This window comes from Branchiostoma belcheri, unplaced genomic scaffold, assembly GCF_001625305.1.
Source record: "Branchiostoma belcheri isolate BF01 breed outbred unplaced genomic scaffold, Haploidv18h27 scaffold79, whole genome shotgun sequence".
In the NCBI taxonomy this organism is placed as follows: Eukaryota; Metazoa; Chordata; class Leptocardii; order Amphioxiformes; family Branchiostomatidae; genus Branchiostoma; species Branchiostoma belcheri.
In genome coordinates, this window is record NW_017804453.1 from 941,224 (window position 1) to 964,429 (window position 23,206).

The 23,206-nt window shown below is 43.7% G+C and overlaps 1 pseudogene; it reads left to right on the forward strand.

Moving 5' to 3' along the window:
* Positions 1-277: 277 nt before the first annotated feature.
* Positions 278-22,354, forward strand: LOC109485959 (annotated as a pseudogene).
* The last annotated feature ends 852 nt before the right edge of the window (positions 22,355-23,206 follow it).

A 23,206-nucleotide genomic window follows, 5' to 3' on the forward strand; every position in this document is an offset into this window, starting at 1 on the left:
GTACATCTCGCAAGTTCTGGTTTAGACTGACAACACTCACTGCCTTTTTCTTCCTTAATGAAAGCAAGGTCCTAATAAAATTTGTGCTTAATAGGGACACTAATCTCCATTTTTCGGGAGATTAAGTAAATCCTTGACCTGACACAGCGGTTTAAGGTATTAATGATCCATATTGTCCTGACATTCTGTCTATTGCTCCTTGCCCCTGGTTGCCAAATGCCGCAGGGTTTACTGTTACAATGTTGGAAATGCTTGTACGCAAACAAAACGTGTTGCTATTGATACGCATGTTATTTAGTCTTCGGTGGGTATGCCCGGGTTGGCGCGTCATCTCATCTAAGCGTAATAGTTTCAAGGAGTTGCTAAATTAAGGTGTCCCAAACCGAGCGACTCCGCGTTACAAATGGACATTCCACGCTGACTGTTAATTGATTCGCGCAGCTACCGCATGAGTGGGGAACGTTGGGGTCGCATTCCCGTGGCCACACCCACAGAACCGTCAAATCAGTCACGGCCTTTCGGGAATTCCACCAAGTTCAACTCCGTGTCGGTTGACACCGTGCCGAGGTCTTGCCGCCACACGGACGGGCTCCCATCTCACCCCCTCCCGAATGATCCACCAGTAAACATCCGTCCAGGATGGAAGAGCAAGTCAGAGTCGACCCTGAGTCCCGCTGTTGCTGGTTCCTATCGGGAGCTCCCGGTAAGTTACTGCGGAGGATTTTAGTCGTGTCAGTAATAAATGATTGCGGAAGCCTTTCAGTTATGTTGTCGGGGGATGTTTGATTCCCGCTCGGTCGGTCAAAAAACCGATGATGCAAGTCCAAAGTCTGAGTTGAAAAGTCAATCAGTGATAGCTGTGATTGACAGTTAGTACTGATCTGGGAGGTTATTACACACTTGCGAAGGATGTTTTTGTTGTCTGACATGTCACAAATGACATATCACATGCGTCTTAAGTACAAATATTCCTGACCTATGCGGGGTTGTCAGCCCGTGTGCGGCATAAGTAGTCTTCAAGTGATGTCTTCATTATCTTTTATTTTGAGATGGCGAGAGTGTCAAACGGTCGCAGACCAAACCTTCTGCCACGAAAGTTCCACGTATGCAGCCCTGATTCAGCACTGCCGACATAAGTCTCATGCAGCTGGTATTAAATGGACGCCGACAAAACAAGCTTTCCGAGTTATTTGTCTCTTCAGACCAATTTCATTTTCCATCAGCTGGCCAGAACTGAGTATTTGAATTGAACTCGCTAGTACGCACTAGTACGCTATTGCACTGGGACATCATGTCATCTTACTGACTTCAGTGTCTCTGTGTGTTTGTTTGTCTGTCTAGTCTGTATGTGGATATACGTTTTCCAAAATTAAGGAAGCTGGTGTAGACTAGAGCATATAATAGGCTTTGTTTGGTGTTACATAATGCCAATCATAAGTTCCAAATTATTTAAGATAAGCATATTGCAGAAATCATATTCTCAGTCACAAGTTTTTAAATCAACGCACACGCATGTGTTGTCGTCAAAAGGCGAATACATTGAATATGGTTTGTTATCGTTTATATAAGCACACAGACAGTGAATGAAAAACACAGTAGCACGTCTATTGTGTTAAAGCCAAATACTACAACAGCGTCTATATGCTTCTTAATTTGACTACTTCCCATGTAAGGTAAGATACCTAGATCATGTAGTACATAGAACTGCTTTGTTATGAATTCTCTAATATTCCATATTATTAGATAGTGGCCACTTGTCCCCAGGCCAATCTCTACATCTGTTGTAACTACATCAAAAGTCAGCTGACATAAAGACGCATGCAGAATTGGGTGGGGCACTTGTTTTTGTCCAAACGTTGCTAGTAGAGAACACATGTCAGGGAGATGGTGTTTGTTTGGTGAGCCTGTTCCGGTAAATGCTGTCAGAAGTACATCATCGTCAGCTGTATACATGTACAGTGTTGCCCTTTGTGGGTATAGAGGGTTTCTTCCCGTGACGACCTTCGCCTCATGAGAACACATCTCTTTTGTCAGGGGTACTGAATGGATGCACAGTGGGTTACTGGCCCTGGGGACGTAGGGTTATTCCATTTCATAAACAGGCCGAGTGGCTGACGTGGCTCACAGTTTATGTGATCACAGCCTGCCTGAAATTTCTACGGCATCAAAATCGTACGACGAATTACGACCAACGTGACGGAGCCGTTACATGTATGTAAAAACACCAGAGGACGGCATATGGGTTATTGCCATTGTCGGAAGGACCTTTCATGTATATGGTGTGGAGTATGTGTATCTATATATGTGTGACGGCGTGACGGTACAGGAGGACTCACTCATGTAGAATTCGAATCAAAGAAGGGTAGAATATATTATGGACAGTCACAAACTAACTATGGGATATCCACCCTTTATCTAACGATATTGTAGATACCCTCATGTACAAGCTTGAATCACTGGGACCCATGGCCAAAGTTGCATACATGGAATCCACATATCATATATCTAGTGCAACTTACGCGAGCAATATAAGTCCAACTCTTTTCACGGAAAGTTACATAACACACAGTCCTTACTTCATAAGGTCTGTATAAATGTTCTTGCTTTGATGCAGTGATCTTATGACATGATTTCTAATGATTATGTAGGAATGCACGACAAATACATTGCCTTTAATTTCCTGAAGCTTGCTTGTGTGTGTGTTGGTTTTAGAAGTGGATAACCAACCACCTGTATTTCATACCAGCTAACATGCCCTGTTATCGCAATGCTCTGTTTTGGCCATTGGGTCGCTACCATGTTACATTACGGTAAAAACGGTACAAATTCTATGCAATGTGCTCAAACTGGCGTTAATCATAATGACTAATTAGCCGTTAAAAAACAAATGCTTCAGTTAAACTCCTAAGCTTAGTTTAACCGATAAATCTATATATGTTATCGAATCCTTAACACTGTTGCCATTTTCTATAATGACACTTTGAGGAGCACAAAAATGGAACACAGATACCCAATAATTAGATCACATTGTAATCCTCGCAAATCCAGATGTAATGCTTCTCGGACGTTTTTGTATCTAACATCAAAGTAACAATACCCGCGCCAGGCTAAACCTACCCTGGTAAATCCTTCCGTTGTTTATCTCACCAGTATATCCAAATCTGTGATAAGCACCACGAGGGGTGGACTTTAATCACTTGTAACAGTCTGGAATCCTGTTAAACTCTTCATCAGTGGTGCTTTCAAGGTTTCCGCCTCCCCTATTCATTCGGCAAGAGATTTTGGCTACGCTGGAGCTATGTGGGTTTATACGGTGACTAATAAGTATCTAAATCAGAAAATGGAGAAACCCTTGAGTTTAGATATCTCAACAGTCGTCCTTCCTCCATCGGTTGTACTTTCACTGAAAAATCATTGTCCCCACTATCCATGTTTGAGTGCGGAGGTTGTTTACATATCTGTGATGTTACAACATACTACAACGTCTCTCCCTGTTTACACTATACGACCTGCTTAAGGTTCCCGGTAAGGACGATGAAAGCTTGCTTCGACACGAGGGTCAAGTGAACACAACACATTCCTTGTGACTGATGGCGCCCCAGGCCGGGGGCACCCTCATTGAATACTTAAGTGTTCTTACAGTAACGCTATATCTATTACCTACCGCCTACGTCTTGAAATACCTCAGCAATGTTTTACAAATGAGACACTACAACTATTGTTGTCTTTCCCCTGATATTTGACAAAGAAGAACAAATACAAATGGTATACCTGCCCTTCTATAATATAGGGCGTCATTAAAATGGTGCACTATTTCATCCAAATCTTGATCTTCTTCATAAGTATGATAACGTATTGGCCCGATCACATCATCGTCGTCCGATTTTGCTGCCCTGGGTTTTCCAAGTAGGCCGCGACTGAACCAACGGTCTATAAAGACAACCTTTTCGGTAACAAGATAGCTGAAGTTAATTGTACGACACATGCACATACGACTATGTCATCAGTTTACAATCGTACGACTACCGCACGACGAATGTAAGCAGACTCTATAGCTCTCTTCTGATCTATGAAAGCTGCTATTACTATATGAGTGCGTGGAAGTAACAGACGTTACATGTTGTGGCTATAGTTCACAGTTCACAACACGGTGTCACCACCAGAATCACAGTGTATAAGGAACGTTGTCGCGTGAGATGTAAGCCGTTTGCGTGTCAATGATGGACACAAACCGCCAGAGTGTTACGTTAAAGAATTTCGTGTCAACGTCGTAGTTTTCAGAATCGACGTATAATCATACTTATTTGTACATGTTTATCAACGTACAAGCCACCAATACATGAATTGAGGTGGTTTTGTGTTTTACGTACCAAACATGCTGCGTCCGACCGTCATAATACATATACAGGGTGACTGTATGGCATGTTGGAACCTTTGGCGGCACTAAGTTACATTGCTTTATATAAATTATACATGCTATTCTCTATATACATCTTAAGCATACTCTAAATATCTCTGAACATGGAAGCAATGTTGATGACATATTCCCGTCAGTGAATGTTGGGAATGCGACTGCAAAATCAATTCTTGTGAGATGTGAGTAAAATTATCCCTTGAAATATTTCTGTACGTCACTATGCCCCCCCCTCCAATGGTAATTCAACATCGAAGTTTTTTTGACGAACAAAAAGGGACAATAAGGTCTTATAAAAAGGTCCCAGTCACATGCGTCATTGTTCCTCCTAAAATGTTGATGCATGCTGTTGTTACAGCCAAGGGGGTTTCAGTGTCTTTTTTAATAACAAAGCAAACCTTTTATGTCCTATAACAGACGACACCCAACCTAGCCAATAATTGTTTGGCGGGAAGTGTACCGATACCTGTTATTATGGAGACAAAAGGTCTGGCCAAGTTTTGTAGGAGACAAGCTCATCCTGGGACTTGACATGATGAAGTCCGTTAGTGAGGCAAAAAATGGCACATCATCACAAATAGTTGTGCTGCATAAACTCCACATTCAAGTATGCCTAAAGGTGTTGTGTGATTCATTCCAGTTTCCAGATTTAACTTGCCTATCCTGCGTATTTCGTAGATTGACAGGTTAAATGAATTGTCAGGTATGTACACAACGATTAAAGATAGAAATAGAGTAGGTTTATCAAATGCACGGTATTGTCATTTACGGGTAGTCAGATGCCGATAGGACCAGAAGTCTCACCCAGCGGGCGCCTGTTCACTTCTGGCACCAATAATTTGACCCGAGGGGGCATGCCGGATGATACGGTCAATGTCAGGTAGATGGTATGCCCGACCTCACCGAGTTCCCGGCCCAGATGTGGGGACGAGCTAGCAGCCAAAGGGAGTGGGGGCCAATGTCGCCTGCCGTTACCTAGGTAACGTCACAGAGTCCTAACATGGAAAGGACTTTCTTGGCGACCTGACAGTACCGCGGTACGATTTTAACGACTCAAGATTCAAATAACAGCTCAGTGTGAAGATCTAAAATGTCACCATCGTGTTTGAAAGTAGCGAAGTAACGTTGACTACTAGAATTTAAAACTATACAGACTTGGTAACGGATGAAACTTCAAGCCCTATCACACACAGCCGACCATGGCCTCCCGACCTTTCCCAGACCTTGGTTTGGAACTAGTCGTTAAGCAACGTCATGTCATGTGGTTGGCAGTTTTTGAAACGTCGTCTGCGCTAGCCGTGTACTAATTTCAGTCAGATCCGGAAGTAGCCGGAAAAAGTAATATTCTGCTTGGATGCGGCAAAAGGAGCAAGCTGGAACTAGAATAGGATGGGTATACTTTCCGGCAACCCAGCACCGACTTAAGTTGGGGAGAGGTCGGGAGCCGATCGTAGGAATGCTGGATGTGTGATAGGGCAAAAGAATGACTCACTCCTACAATATAGGATCCACTACTCTAGAGATCTACTACTCATCGCGTTTTTGTCAGTCGTTTTTCAGTCCACGATATATAAGTAGTATACCACAGAGACATAGTGAAGAGAAGTCACAGGGGCAAACTAACCTGTCGTCCAGTGATAAATGATAAATCCATCACCGGTGCATCCGGTCTTCTCATGTCTGGCCACTAAAGGGCCCAGGCACGAAATGTTACCAAATGAAATGGAAACTGCTTTCCTTTCTATCGTAAAAGACAAGTGGTCGTCCATAGATCAAAGCACGCTCTGTTCTTGCTGGTTGAGTTGACTGATTGAACACATGTTTTGATAAGCACAGTTATCTAATAGTCGTGTCAGACAGAGTGTGGGCATTAAAACCAACCCTGAGGCTGGAATACCGACGAAATCTCAATGTCAGCTCTGGTATCGTTACCCCATGTTCGTTTTTAAAACGCCCTGTCCTGAGCTCATATGGCCGGAGGTTACATATTTTCTGACCAGTTAATTAGGGTAAATATTTGCCCTATCTTCCAGAGTAAACTGTCACATCAGATGACCTAGTACATACAGATTCCAATTTCAACGCTTTCATACGCATGCATTGCGACATAATGAAAGTATATCAAAATTGTTGCATCATGATTCAGCCATACAAGGTAATAAGTAGTTATCACAGGGTCGTTGTAGTATTTTGCAATAGTAATAGGATGTTAAGAAACAATCAGGTTTTATAAGCGTTCCAAAATCATTTACATGCAGAGAATAATGTTCTTCTTCTCTGTTAAATCCCAAGTTCTATTGTCAAAGTTAATATCGTCCTCATCTTTGCTTACACAGGACAGATTTATTCGTGCATCCACGATTTATGTCTGGAATTTGACGAGCGGGCTCCAGACAAGTTCCCGGCGTGTCTGGTGAATCCCGAACACGGGATTGGCATGTGATTGGACGGCGTTGTTCTGTAACGTGACACTGGATTTGACCCGTCCTCGACCTTGCCGCCATCTTGGAAGACCCCATGCCGCTACTGTATTCATCACTCAAACACACAACTAGACAGGGTTAGAGCAGGATCCTATAGGAATAGGCTATCAGCGTCAAAGCAGAAAATCACGGGTACTGGTCACAAATCCACCGGGCCCGCCACGTTTCCGTGCCGTCACGATCTGACACCAGCGCCGACTGTTGTAATTATGACGTTGCCGAGCAGCCCGAGAACCTCATAATCAAAACGGCGGGTGGAAAAACTCAAGATCAGTCGGGCAAAATTAGACACGATGAACAGTAGTAATGAGCTCCACTGTCATGACAGGTTCCCCTGGTGTGTAAGGTGCAGGGTTTTATGTAAAATTATTAACTACCATCGGGTGGTCTGCGTCTCTAAAGATGCCAATCAAATCTGTTTATACCGTATTGCTTTTCATATTAACGGTAGAAAACAAAGACACTTCTCTTTGAATGTCACTTCCAAACAGTTATACAGTTTAAGCATACGCACGGTAGCAATGTGTGAAATCTGTCTAAGATCATGATATGCCACACGCATGCACTCTTTGGGACCACGGGGCATCATCTTGTTCTAATTTGGCACCTCTAGATGATGGTGCTTCAAGAACACTTTACAGGTTGATTTTGAAGTAAAAGTCACAGGGGATTGAGTTGATTACAGTATTTTTTTCCGCGCAGGTCTCGCTAATTGTATTTTTACAATGTTTCCCATTTTAGATGAGGCATTACTGCACAGCATTATTTCCTTAGTATTTATAGAGAAGACGGACAGAAGACAGCTGTCGGCGGCCACCTGTTGCTTCGTTATGTTACATGACTCTTAACTGACCGATCCTAACTGTCCATCGCAATTAACAGTTCAACCTATGATAGCATTTCTGTTCGCAGTTTGACCATTGAGTCAGTGACTGCCTGTCCCTGTTTCTATTTTGTATCTGTGTGTTCACGGAGGTGAGCGGGGCTATGGGATCGCCCGGAGACCAACAGGTGTCCTCAGGCTGTCGTTGTCAGCCTCTAGGTCCTTCCGCGAGCGAGTCGTTTGGGGATTGTCGTCGCATACCTGTGTCTGTCCTTCTGATGGGCCTTTGATGAAAAATGTCTTAGTTAATTTATAAGTACCCCAAATGACTTTAAGATGTTTTCTTGGCGTCAAAGACTCGCATAAATGACTGACATTGTCTCCATCATCACGTATCGTTCCATGCATAAACCCATAAACCTCACCAATGTAGGAAGATGCCATGAATCCCTTTCCCCCGAGGTGTTCTGTTGCTTGTACAGGTGGTGTTTGTTAAACTGGTTCAATTTTTCTAGATGGCGTCGGTAACCTGAAGCCTTCATTGGCTGACAGAAGGGTCAGAAAGGTCAATAGAGGTTATGATAAGCGTTAAACCGTCAAGGTCACCGCCACAAAGGTCCCCTGATGGGTCCAATGAGAGTATTTCCAAGATTTGGGCGTGAATTAAATGATTTCGAAAGATTCTGCCAGGTTTCCCCCGAGGGCTTTTTGTAGAGGAGGACAGGTTTATCTTTGAAGAGATAAAAGTCACACAGCGACTTGTGAATAACACCATGGATGATTCACGTGTAAGTTACATACACCAAGGCCAACTATCCACGCCCATACCCCCCACCTTCATTTTTGGCACTTTTCTTGCCTCTGTTTATAGTCTGTTTATAGTTTCTGCCCAGTTTTATGAACGTTAGAAGGTTAAGAAACATTCTGAAAATCAATCAATTTTTATAAGATGTCAGTCACATATGGGTACACCATTTGTATGAAAATCATGCCCTTTTACAAGACGGGTGTGTGCCAGTTCAACAACAAATGCAGTTATTGTGATATCACCCTATAGGGAGAATAGTACGGATATACTCAGTGGGGAATAATGAAGTCTTTGACCTTAGACCCACCAAATGTTGACTGCTATAACACAAATGATATACAATCTAGGTAACCCCAGGGCGTCAGCCTGGGAGCCAGACCATTGTCAGGGCCTTGCACAGACCAGCTACTTGGCTCGAGGGACAACATACCCCCTTCCCCAGAAAATCTTACTACAGCCGGCCCTCCTGACTTAGGCTGTGGGAAGGGGGCTATGGTACAATTTCATGTTGTCCCTAGAGCAAAGGAGTTCCCTGTGCAGACCCTGGAAACAGTCTGGCATCCAGGCTACAAGAGCGGCTTTCTTATCCAAGCAGAGTCAACATCAAGTTCAATCTGTTCTGGTATGACAGAATGCCTGGCCCCAGGAGGGGAAACGGAGTAATTCCTCCCCGTACTACCTGGATACGAACTCAAAGCAGTAGCTAAATTGGTAACACGGGCATGAATTGAAAACGGTTGGAGTGAGATTATATTCAGGTGACAGGACGTAGTTACTCTGGAATGTGTGGCCCCAAACGGGTTTAGGTCACAACTTTATTCTTATACTTACATTGACTCGGTACCATCCTCCGCCTGGTGTGGTTACCACTGTCGTCCACAAGCGAAAAGTTTATAGCAAGTACAATAGATTAGGTTGATATCAACTAAGGAAACTGTAGCTTCATTACCTCCGTCTGTGGAGGTCGGTGTGTCTGTATGTTTGGTTGTGTCCGTGTTAGGGACACTAGCAGGAGGTTAGGTCAAAGGTCGTAGAAAAGGTTATCTCATTTCCTGTCTTCGATTTCCCTCTATGCATGCCTGTTGCAGTAGTATGGACTATAATGGAGCCAGTAGAAAACTGCATAGACCAAATCAGAGAAAAATTCACAATAATAAATATAATACGAAATTGACAAAACCCCCGAAGATTTTACGGAGATATGAGATCTTTGATTTACTGTTCAGAGGTTGTAATAAAACGTGTATCCTCTGTAACAATTTTGCGCAATAAACGAATTCAATCTTTCGTATGCATTTCCTTTGCGATAATACACCAGTGATCGCAAACATTCCCTGGCAGATAGTTGGCAGGCGAAACTCCCGAACCACAGACGGAAAAGAAATATTTACTCAGGGTGAAAGTTTCTCTCCCCTATTTGACGACCTTTTTAGAATGGCGAATTCCAGACAGACAGGTTTTATAGAGAATGCCGATAGGTCAGCCACCTAACACAGACAAAATGCGCTGTTCAAAAAGGCCGGGCGTGCCGCTGACAACTATTCCGAATCCCGGAGGAGTCTGGGTAATCAGGACTTAGCAGGGCACCTGCCAGAGGTCGCTCTAACGGGCACCCTACAGCCCGGGACTGGGATGGAGAGGGGAGACTGGTGTGTTAGATTACTTCCATGTGAGGTACGGAGACCTGTTGGAGCTGAGGCTCTGGTATATATCTTATATCCATAGAGCGAGATCCACTGTGTTCTAGTGGAGCCCAGCCGTTTACTTCACCCATCTGTTCCTCCTCAAGTCATCAGGTACCATTTACACCTGGGTGCAGAGAGAGAAAATCGTGTTTATTTATTTATTAGACTTTCCAATGCAACATCAAGTAGCATGGAGGAGAGACAAAACAGGTGCATATTTGCACCTCTGCCAGTTGTCTCTCCACATACAAAATACATTATAAAACAGTAATGATACAAAAATAGACAATTTAAATGACAACATACAATAACATATTAAGATATATAACAATATAGTGACAACTATAGGGCAGTTATCGCGGCCTTGTGGCCATACAGGTCGTACATCTGCAAAAAGATATCCAGCTGCATGCAGCATCGGTGTCATAGACCGCATTAAACCTGTTATGTAAACGTAACATCAACTGTCTTTTGAAGGTATTCAAGTGTTGTGGCTGAGAGACATTTAAACCCAAAGTTCTCAGACTGACATCCAAACTGTTCCATATACATACAAGTCTTGGGAAGTACGACATAGCAAACAGTTGAAAACCTTTCCTAGCTACACGCTTTGTTGTCTAGACGCTTTGTCTAGCTAGGAATCGAACACTTGACCTCTCAATCTCGTGTCCACTAGCCTGGCCGTTCGTCCATTCAACAAACTTTTTAACCGCTTACGACCCAGTTAACAATTATCAACAATCGGTACGATGCTAGTTCTACCGGCTCATTTCCGCTCACAGCGCCAAGTTGGGAGCACCACCATCTGCTTCTTCTGTCAATCACTTGACGGTTTCCCGCGCTTGGGGCACGATCTGTCCATGACCTTACCATTGGCTGTGCAGTAGATTCAAATAGCAACACAAACAGCGGAACTGTGGCACAGAATTTGGACAGTACAGAAAAACATGTGTGAATTTTGGTTGATTCGTCCTTACCAGGACAAAACATACTGGCCGTGGCACCCCTAGTCTAGATACAGGGACCAGCAGATGTCTGATGAGTTACCCAGGCATTCTACGTACGAAAATAGTTTACATACCAGTAAATCAACAAACAGAGGTCATTTTTCTTTTATATAGTGAACTTCCGACGGGTAGACTATGTTTCTACATGCACCGGTATACCAAATGTATTCTGAGCTTCTGATACGAACTGAGATAAAGTGCGTTGTACGTTTTTCTATAACTATACCCATCACCATTTGATCATAATTCCGCCAGAGGGCGTGATGATGTTGTGTACTTTATTGCTTGTCCACAGTGGCAGTTGTGACATAACATGTACACCTTTATCAAGTCAGAGGATACGACCACAGATAACAAACATATGCCTGTATACTTAGCTAGAGATTAAGACGACGAAATAGATATAGTTTGAAAAGAACGTGGATGAGGATGAAAATGCCAGCATGGGCATTTCAATGAATATGTTCGTCGAGAACAAAATCATTAGTTTTTGTCCACTATTGACTTAGATACACACCAATGATATATTTCTGCCACTTGAATTTCATACTGCACAGTTGATTTAATTAACCGGCGGCATATCCTTAACATGATGTCCTCCAACTATCATTTTGTTCGACAGATCATGGATAAAATTCTGTCCGAGTACATGTAGATCATCGAGTGATCAAATTCGATCTAGTAAACGACTTTTAGTATCGGGTAGATTGTCACGTAGTCTGGTCAATCTGTACAAAGTGGGGTAAAGACTACCCAAACACATAGAGCGACCGGAATGACCCCAAACCGTGAACATCAGTGATGAGTTCCAGAACAGAGAACCTGGCTTGAATCATATTTTCAACGCTTTGGCGTAGCTCGAGATTTTCATAAACATGTCAAAACCGTTGTGACCTGCAAGGCCTGACTCGCTGCATGCCATGTCCGACTCTGCTACATGACAAGGGAATCACCTGAAGATCAAAGTGTTGCTGATAGTGTTTTTGACGTGTGGAGTTTTGCAGTTACCCGAACACTTCCCAACAAGTCACTCAAATATAGATTGTCATACCCAATGCCATTGAGCTGCTAGCCAAAGTGGTGGACTTATAAACCCATTAAATGTAGCAAAAACTTGAGTTACTAATTAGAATACATCAATACAACTAGACAGCATTTTTACATAATTATGAAGACTTATACTGTATACTATTGAGTTGTAGTCTCGTGATTTTCTCCCTCCAAAAGAGCCTGTTCTATCTGCCGGGAACCTGTTCCAACGCTAACCCAGGATTCAGACATCTGTACTAATAGACGGTGGCGTTTGCTGAGTGAGTTTGCATACTTGGTAGAAAGCTGGAGTCCCAGTGTGGATACCGCTATTTCCAGGCGCCTTGCCCCGACTGTTTAGCAGCCAACCGAGCTTCACAAATTGGTACAAATGGGCAGTGTTGTTTGCCCTGGGCTGGCTTGTCGAGGATGAACGTTCCAGCCATGGATCCTAACACCCTCTGCCATTTGATGTCACAGAAGCCCGTAGACGTTTCTGTCAGTGGTGTAGTCACTTTCATGTTGTGTATGACTGCCTCAAGACTGTACATTCAGACGTTTGCTCCATGCTGAAGCTATTTATAGCATGTATACAACAATAGATGATTTGACATTGACTTACGTATGGTAACTGCTGCATTACATCATTGTCCACTACACGACCATCGTAGTTAGTCACCAGTCCGAAGAATAAGGTTTGTAGGTCACCAGGAAGGACCCTAATCTACGAAGTAGTTACCGTAATCACCGGGTAAAATAGGATTACTATGAAATTTCTGCATTTTATCTACATATTGGAACTTGTAATAGAGATAAAGGGATTGACCCTAATCCGGTCGCCACTAAGTAAGTCTGGGTCAGCGGGATGCTTTTGCTCCTGCAGGATGCGGATTCCCTGAACGTGCAAGTATTCGAGTATCAACGGAGCAATTCTAATGTCACGTGTATTGCCTGTTTATTTGTTTGTTTGTATGAGCTGAAAATGACTTGATGATGACGCAAGGCCTTTACTTCAAATATTTAGTGTTACGCATAATAACACATACGTACATTGATTATCTTTAACGATAATGATGATGAAACTCTATTCATGCCCCAAAGGGCTAAGTACGAAGATAACTACACGTGGTATACAGCATAGAAAACAAGAAAATCTAAAAACCATCAAAACACTATAAACATTTTGTACATTTAAACTTGCAAAAGCCTCTCCTTGTTAGATGTGGCTTATTGCTTGTGCGAACGTGGTAATGCTGTACATAAAGCTGAATAGACACCGCGCCCACGTGTGACATCTAGCCCCCCTCCCACACTCGGCTAGCCGGGTCAGGACAGAAACGCTTGGACCCTGTTGTTTATTGTTCCAGCCAAATTGCACAGGATTAGACCGTCACTGGTACATGACATCTCCTCTGGTTTTACGTCCTTGAGAAATCTAAATCATTCGGGAAATATGAAATCGGATCGGTGGCCTTGGATGGGTCAGGACACGGACGTGACGGCACATGCGACAAGATATAGGATTACTTCATCCAAACATGCAGAAATAACATAACGTATCACCTGGTTGGCACCTGGTTTCTCCTCTCTATCTCCTTCACGGTGGTACGTGTCCTTGGAAAGTAGACGCCCGGTACTGTTCAACTCTCCATGCAGTATTTTACTTCACATATTGTAAATTCATGGCAACATATGTCAGGTTGCACCCTATTTCCACTAGCTTATAGAGAGGCTCAAAATTTGATAGATAGGTCAACAAATCTCATACATGAAGAACAGATTTAGATTTTTAAAAACGTTTTGTGTGCTTTGCTGTGTTTCAAACAATACTTTCACACCGTGCATCATATTCCAATTGTAAAATCAAGGGTCACACAAATCCAAACGTGGTCGCTGTACGGTCTCTCAGCCATTGCTGTCTAGTAAAATGCGGACCTTATGTAACTTTATTACAGATGATTACTTTTCCAACTCTTCTCTGGAATCTCTAATTTCATTTTAAGTCGGACAACTTTCCGGTCATTTGCTCCAATTGTGTAAACAAACTTGAACCACCTTCTGATAGACGTTTTATGGACTAGGAACATTACAAATCTCTTGATGGGGACTCGTACGGATCGTACATCAAAACGTTTGAAGGGGAATCCAACGGGCCATGCAAATTGCAGGCTATGTTTCCTTATGTTTTCACCCGGAATGCGAATTTCTTTCTGTCTCTTCTGTATCAGGACGTAGATCTAAATGAAACTTTTTTCATCCTGTCAAACCTATGAAATCGCTCAATTCTAGGTAGATGAAGGAGGATGTTATAGGTAAAATATTTGAGAATATCTTAATATAGTTATTCCTCTTTAGGGGCTAGACTTAGAACATCGTGGCCCAGTTTGGCACACACATGACTGTACCAGGCGAGGTCTCCTATGTTAAGTAGGAGTCTCCCATAAGACAGATAAAACACAGGCGATAAATTTGGCCAAGTTTCAAACTGACATGTGTGCACGTACTGATGAAGGATGTAAACGTAAACGTTTCTCAGTCACGTCGAGGTGAAGGCATGTGTTTCATACCAAGCAGAACCACCAGCACACAAGCGCACAGACAGACCTGGTACAGGCGGCTTGGCTTTCTCCTTCTGACCGCTTGTTGTGCAAAGAGGGGCAAGGTTCGAATTTCCGGGCTTCATGTAGTCCTCTCATAGGGCTCGATTCTATGAATGTATAAAGAGCAAGAATGGGCGATTATATCTGTTACGTGAGTTGGTTTCAGAAGTAGATATAGGCTCCGTACTACCTTTAGGGCCCGTTCATATTTTTTCGCACGATCGTCGTACGATCGCAACCTGAGGGCTTTCTTGGGAAAGTCGTGCTTGTGTCGCAGTAACATTCAGCTGTCTTGTTACGAAAAAGGCTGTCTTAGAGGAACTTGTCGTGGGTCGGAAACTTGTGTCATGGCCCCTTTGAAAGAATCCTCTTTGAAAGGATCCTCATCATAACCGTACGACGACTTACGACGAATATGACCACGTCGTAAAAGAATGCACGTTCCTACCAACTAGATGCCTGTAGGACGTACTTCTAATGTGTCATCATTTGAACCAACTGGGGCGGTGCCCAGCGTGAGAACGGTGGGGTCGGTGTGGTACAGTACGGCTGTTTCCAATTTTCCACTTTGTTCACCACTCATCAAAATGAACACAGAGCGACACAAAGCATCAATTCATTTAATGAACAATGTCAGATCTTCAAAGCCAGTGTAATTAGTGCTTTACTCCAGAAGGTTCTTATCTCCGGGGATGACCATGTCCCCTGAAGTGGTGCTCGCCAACGATGTGCTAAATCATGACGGGCACATTCGTCGTAGATCGTCGGACGATTTTGATGTCGTATTATCTTCAAGCAGGCTGTGACAAGGTTCGGAGACAGACATTTAACAAGACAGCTGAATTTCGCAGGATACATGCACCCAGTTTGCGATATCGTCTACAAATTTACAGGCTACAAATTAGTGGCCATTCGTCCTTCATTGTTGATGAGAACGAGAAAAGTGTGAGAAATTAGTCTTAGGAACACAGTGGTGTAACGAAAGTCATTCAGTCTAACGTTCAGACAAGAAATTTGAAATTAAAGCAATCATGACGTATTGGAAAGTTTTGAGTGGCTACAACGATCTGCATCAAGTGGAAATGTGTCATTGAGAAGTTGAACTAGCGTCATTCCTGAGGAATTTGCTGAGCAAAAGGTAACAGTGAACCGTCGAGGATGGACCATTGCTGTCAATGTCTCTTGTCCACAGCACGTTTGGACGGGTTCCAATGCTCGACCGACTGTTAGGATTTTCTTGCCAATGCCGGTTCGCTGTTTGTTTAAGTCTTTTTCTTCCTGTTGATTTCACGTGTCTTAACGTTAGTGAGCCCAGAGGCATTCCAAGCCCTGCCCGAGTGTCGGTAAGGATGGAGGATGGATTTATAAGCGTGTACAAGTCAAGGACACCACCAGTGACGGATGAATAGTATTCAAGCTAAAAGTCTGAGATAAGATAATGTCAATCTCCATGAATATTTGTCTCTGGTTTTGAGAGTATTCATACTTTTCAAGTGTCCAAAACAAAACACAACGGAAAGCTATTAGACACCTGCAAGCCAACATTTACGTGTACTAAGTAGCTCCAATTAGGCTACCTTGGATTCTCGTCCGAAGCTGCTTCAGGAATGCCAAATGTATCCTACTTGATAGGTTAATTGATCTGGAGGTCACGGCCGAGCTCCCTGCGAGGTTGAAGCGATGGAAAACAGCATGACGATATTTACGACATGGTTGTGCGACATGTCGACAGTCTATGCCCCTGAAACGCACGGATTCGAGTTTACCACACGAGGCAAGCACTAAACGACAAATGCACCAATGACTATAAATGCCAGGTACATCCAGTAATAGTTGCCACTGGCCGGTATTTGCTTATAGGCAACCATTATCAGGCTCACCTGACATGTACCGCTGTTGTTTAGGCAACCATTTCCAGGTGTGCCTGTCAGACTTATCTGGGACATGAAGTTTTAAAATATGCAGAGCTCACACTTCAAAAGTGTGATTTACTAATAACAATGAATGTACTCAGCCGGAGCAAACATGATCAGACATGACTGGCATTTATCGTCATTGGCAAATCCCACTTTCCAGTGAGTGAAGAAAAATGTGATGCAAAAGTTGCCATGCCAATAGGGTGGTGTACAGGAGGGCTATTGTATCCAAAACCGTCTCTATCTAACTCTATGTACCTGAATGGGTTAGGATAAGGCACAGTTCCGGATAGTCTCCGGGTATCCAAGGTCGTATAGATTTGCCCCATTCATTGAGGAAATAAGTGTTAGGCCCCTTTCCCAAGGGCACAGCATTGCCGGTTAGGGATTCAAAACCTTCAGATTCAAACTAACAATGCTAACCACAAGACCCCCTCACCATCACTTGGACGGGGCGTAGATATGATCCGACATCTGCTGTCCTTCATACCCACAGGATGGAATGAGAAGGCGGTATCAGAATTCATACTTTTGTCAACATAAACATCATTACCACAGGTGTGCATACTTCAGTTTAAAAGTAAAAGAACTGTATACGTTTAAAATCGTCGCCTATGACTCTCTTACAAAGCCAGTCTGTACTAGATTGTCCCCGATCACTCCACGATTTACCAAACCAGGATCACAACTCATTTGTTACAATTTGTCGCGTTCACACCTTTTCGGTGTTGGGTCAAGAGTCGGTATAAACAGCCCCTTTCCGTTCTTTCGACACTCAGTAATACGGATAAACAAGTTCGCTATCAACAAACTGAAACCCACTACTACTTACTCTTTGGTAAATAGTGATGAAGATCAAAGTTTAAAAATTGCTTTTGCCAATACAAATGGACCGTTTATACCGTTTGAATGCGGTGTGCAGTTGGTGAGTTGTCTCATCGTCAGTCGTGAAAGTTTATGACTGATGAAGAATTAAGTTTTCCTTATCTGACGTTTCAGAAGACATGGGTAAGCCTCATGCACACACTGTTCCTTGTAGGCTATCTACTCAGTTTGACTGATATATGGAAGTGAGAAACGCATGCCTTTGCCGGTAGCAACAGTTGGTACACATGTCATACAGCCCAGTGCTATCAGAGAGATGCAACATTCCTAACTTACAGACGGTGTATTTTCCGTCCTGTGGCAGGTCTGTGCAGGGGTGGCTGGAAAGTATGCCGTGTGATCGTGACGACAGCGTTTCTCCTGGCCATGCTGATAGGCATGATCGCCGTGTACGCCACCGGCTACGTCTTCATAGAGGACGACGACAACTACTTTGCGTTTGGCCTGTACGGAGGGATCATGGTCCTTCATCTCATCATACAGGTACATGTGCCAGTGACAGAAGAGATGATTCCACTCGTTGTTATAGCTATGACATCACAATCATACGACGACCTATCATGAATGTGACCGCGCACTTGCTTTCATATTTTGTCATATTAAAACGGAACATTATGTATGTCATCGTCCATTGCTTGTCTGCTCTCATCATTCTATTGTCGTATCGTTTTGCCAAAGCCCTGTTGAAAGTGTTAGTAGTTCTAGTAAAAGTGCACTGATTGTCTTTTTTCTATTCATGAAGATTTTGTAAAACAAACACAATGCTAATATACTGTTGAAATGCATAAATATATGCCTATGTACAACGCCCATAAATCCACGCAACAAAGTTACTACGTAGTAGCCTATGCATTACATCTCTGGTAGTGAGACAAAACTCTTTTAACCAGTAATTTACCAACCTGATAAAACTATTCAAGGACCATCTAACTAGGATTTTTGTTCTGACTCTTGACTACAGAGTGTAGCCGCCCTGTTGGAGCACAGTCGGATCGCCGGAGAGGACGACCTCGAGGAGAGCGACAAGAAGGTCGGCCTGCTCATCGCCGCCTACCAAGGAGGACCCCGAGCTGATGCGACAGTGCCTCCTATCGGCCAAACTGCTGAACTACCCCAAGCTGAAGATCGTCATGGTGGTGGACGGGAATGACGACGACGACTGCTACATGAGGGACATCTTCGTGGACGTCATGGGGAAGAAGGAGACGGCGACCTTCTACTGGCAGCACAACTGGCACACGTACAGGTTAGAATGCTTCCTTTCGTTTGCGCGACTTCTAAGGGCTCTGTTACATATGTCGTACAATCGTCGTGCGATCTTGAACTGAAGGCGCTCTTGTGGTAGTTGTGCGTGACGTTTCCGTCAAACTAAGTTGTCTTGTAATACATGAAAGGTTGCCAAAGATCCTTGTCGGCGGTTGGTTCTGTCACTGTCTGCTTTAAAAATTCCAAAAATCGTACGACGACCTACGACAAATGTGCCCACGGTGTAAGCAATCGGGACGCATCGACGCGTTGTTTATTGCCTGATAACAGAAGGTTTTAAATTATAACGACAGCTAAATGGTGCCATTTTAATGGCTTAGGTTAAAGCCGGCCAAATCTGTTATCATGAAGTTTACTTTTGATAGACTAAATATAACTCCCCGCAATTTGATCTGGCAACTTAAGCGGAACTTGGATTTCTTGCCAGACATGTGTAATGAGGTGTAATGTATGGTGTGGGTTGATACGGAATGTGTTTCTGTGTACATTTCACTGTTAATGTTGATAGGTATTCAGGACATATTCCTTAATCAGCCCCAGGGTACCAGACATGGAAAACATTGCATGAGACTGAAACATATACCCTTGCCAAGTTGAAGCGCAGAGAATGTTTTAAGCCATGATAGTTAACTCTAGTTGGAGAGCCATGACAATAAAAGACCGAAACTCGGGCGTGATTATTGCTAACTGTTATGTCGTACGGTCATATAGGATGTGTTACAAGGAGCAGCAAAATATATGCACGGTGGAACACTGACAAATATATCGCAGATGCACTGTCAGTGATAGATCACTGTCAGTGACTGTCAGTGATAGATCAGAATAAAACATGTTCTTAAACATAACCTGTTTTGTATGACGTTACGTCTTTCCCACAGGACCGGAGGAGGGAGCACTAGCTCCATAGAAGACATGGAGGAGGAGGACATTGAGGAGGCGCCGAGGCAGATTCTACAGATGGTGGCCGATCATCCCTACAACTGTATCATGCAGCAGTGGGGAGGGAAGCGTGAGGCCTTATACACGGGCTTCAAGGCGCTCGCTGACACGGTAGACTACATAGAGGTGTGTGACTCAGACACCATTCTGGACCAAGAGTGCGCAGGAGAACTTGCAAAGGTCCTGGACAAGTATAAGTACATAGGGGCTGTGGTGGGAGACGTGCGTATACTCAACAAGCACGACTCTCTCATTTCCTTCCTCAGCTGCCTGCGATACTGGATGGCCTTCAATGTCGAACGCGCCTGTCAATCTTTCTTCAACTGCGTCACGTGCATCAGCGGGCCGCTGGGCATGTACCGCCGCCATCTTGTCCAGGAGGTCCTGGAGCAGTGGTACTCGCAGTTCTTCTGCGGGTCGAAGTGCACTTTCGGCGACGACCGCCACCTGACCAACCGCATCCTGAGCCTCGGCTATGGGACAAAATTTACCTGGCGCGCACGCTGTCTGACCGAGACCCCCTCCAAATACCTCCGCTGGCTGAACCAGCAGACGCGCTGGACCAAGTCCTACTACCGCGAGTGGCTCTACAACGCCCTGTGGTTCCACAAGCACTCCCTGTGGATGACCTACGACTCAGTCTTTGCTGGACTCTTTCCCATCTTCCTGACCATCACCACCATGCAGCTGATCTTCAACGGGAAGCTCTGGAACATCATGTTCCTCCTTCACCTCATCCAGATCATCGGCATCGTCAAAAGCATCTACGCCACCATCCTGTCCCGTCGCCTCATCATGCTGTTCCTCTCCATCTACTCCATCCTCTACTTCACCAGTCTCCTGCCCACGAAGTTCTGGGCCCTGGCAACCATCAACAAAAACACGTGGGGCACTTCGGGGAGAAGGAAGGTCATCACCAACTACATCCCTCTCATCCCCCTGGTGATCTGGTGGGTCATCCTCCTCAGCGGGCTCGGCTACACGATATACACGGAGTGGGGCCAGCCGTTCGACCGACAGAAGAAGATATTCCTCATTATAGGAGGGTGCGTGTACGGGGTGTACTGGCTCTTCATGATAGCGGCCTACATCATCTTCAAGGCCAAGCACTACCCGAGAAGGCAGTATAGCATCATACAGCAACAGGAGAACAGATACGACCAGATCATGGAGAGGTACTACCCCGAATATGAACATGGGATCGTGGGACCGGCACCGCCATAACGCGTCACAATGACAGAGCGTCAAGTCGGCAACGGCAACGACATTAACAACGGACTCGTCATAGAAGACCATCTACATCATCAAAGATTGACATTTCTAGGAACTAAGCATTTCAATTGATTTCATTTAAATGTAGCTGAGTTCAAATTACAATCAAGGAGTGAGTCATTAAAGGGTAGGACAACATTTTTGTCTGACATAACAGTAGGTTTTCGTCTGACTTTCTGGCTATCAACTAAATCTTATCAAAAACGTACCTTTTGTAAATATCAATTCCTTAACGTTTTGCTTTCTTTAAAATCTTTAGAAATATAATCATGCCCCATTGACGCCAGTACATGATCCGACATTAGGCTATCTTTAGCGAAGGTACAAACGCCTGCAGACACCGCGTGCTTGTCCTATATATCTGGCATCTGTCCAAAAGCTTGTTTCCATATACCCACTTATCAGCTTATCAATTATGTCGTGACCAAGGGAACGGTTCCTGTAAACAGGAAGGTCTCAGCGTCTGGGAACGCGACATAGTCATCGCCATAATTTCTTAGATACGCAGGCGTACGATAAGAAATTACAGACAAACATCGCCTGGATCAGTCCTGAGCCCTTCTCAGGAAGCGATGACGCAGAAATACTCCACAGAAAGCTGAACTTCCGTAGAAGGCTATCTATTTCAAACTAAGCAGAGTATCAAACAGCGTATAACTTCTAATGGTACACTTTTAGATAGATTCTAAACATGATTCTGTAGAAATGTGTAACAAAGTAGTTTTATTTCTAGCAGGCAACGGCGGTTTATGGATAGCCAAATGAAGGTATACAATTGTATTTTGGTGACATGTAGAGCATATTGTTTCTATCCGACTGATTCTTTCTTACCTGTAACATTTCACATATCGCCGACATGACGTTAATCTTTATTGTGTGATGATTAATGTTGTTCGCTAGATATGTGCATTCAATTTAATTTGCCGAAGTTCAAACAACATGATAGATATGATATATGCTAGGCTAACGTGAATACATGGTATTTTGTAACGACTATGTACTCTTGGTTAGATCTGGTTCGATTTCGTCTCTCACAAATAAGCGATGTGTTCCATGATTCTGGTTACAAAATGTGCATGTGGACGACTTGTAGTCAATTTTGACAAAGATCACCCTTGCTTCAAGTTAAAGTCAGTTATCAGGACATGCTACCGTCGAGCCAAAGTGTTAAACTAACTGCAAAGCTGTAAAAAGTAATTTTGAGAAGTATTTAGTATAAAACAAGGAAGGTTTGAACTCATGTGACTCTGTCCCTTTATTCGCCCGTTTGTAGTGAATCGGTGCACCTCAGAAGGGTGTGTTGTCTCCCGGGAATTCTGTGCTGTTGACATATCTGAAGCTGGTGCTGTGAACTAGAGGGCATTTAATTGGTCTGAGTACAGGATATGACGTCAGATTCCCAGAGAACAGGAAATGACTTTGGCGTTTATATTTAGTTAGCTTGGTGATCAACGTATAGTACACTTGACGCAACCTAATACGTATATGGATATTCCAGGTCAAAATACAAGGGGAGGCTTGAAATAACTTTCCTGTTAACCGCAATACAGCTATAAAAGTAACTAGTTGTCTTTCGGTCGCACGGCACGCTTGCATACCACACGAAAACATTGTTAAATGTTTACTTCTGATACTGGAATATTTACTCTCAGTTTCGTATTAAGTGAAAGTTTCGACACGAAGGGCGACGACAAAAATATCCTCCTACTGAAGACCTCTTACCCTCCTACATCCGGTTACTTAACCCAGTCCTACAATTACGTAACTATTTCAGGACGGATAAAGTAGTGTACTTCATCAGCACATTCAGATCTTGACTGGCTGTCATAAGGTTGAGGCAACAGGCAGTAGGTATGGGTGTCTTTTGTTCGTCTCGATTATTATAAATCACCGCATCTAGCACATGCGTCGAAACAGGTGTAAACCAGTATCTTGACAAAAACCAAGGCCTTGTTTCCTGTCGGTGGCGAGCGAGCAAACAAGGTTGCGTTTACGAACGACTCCTGCCAAAACGTTCCCCTTTTTTAACACTAGTAACACTTAACAGACTTAGCAAGTATGACGGCTTCGTTTACACAG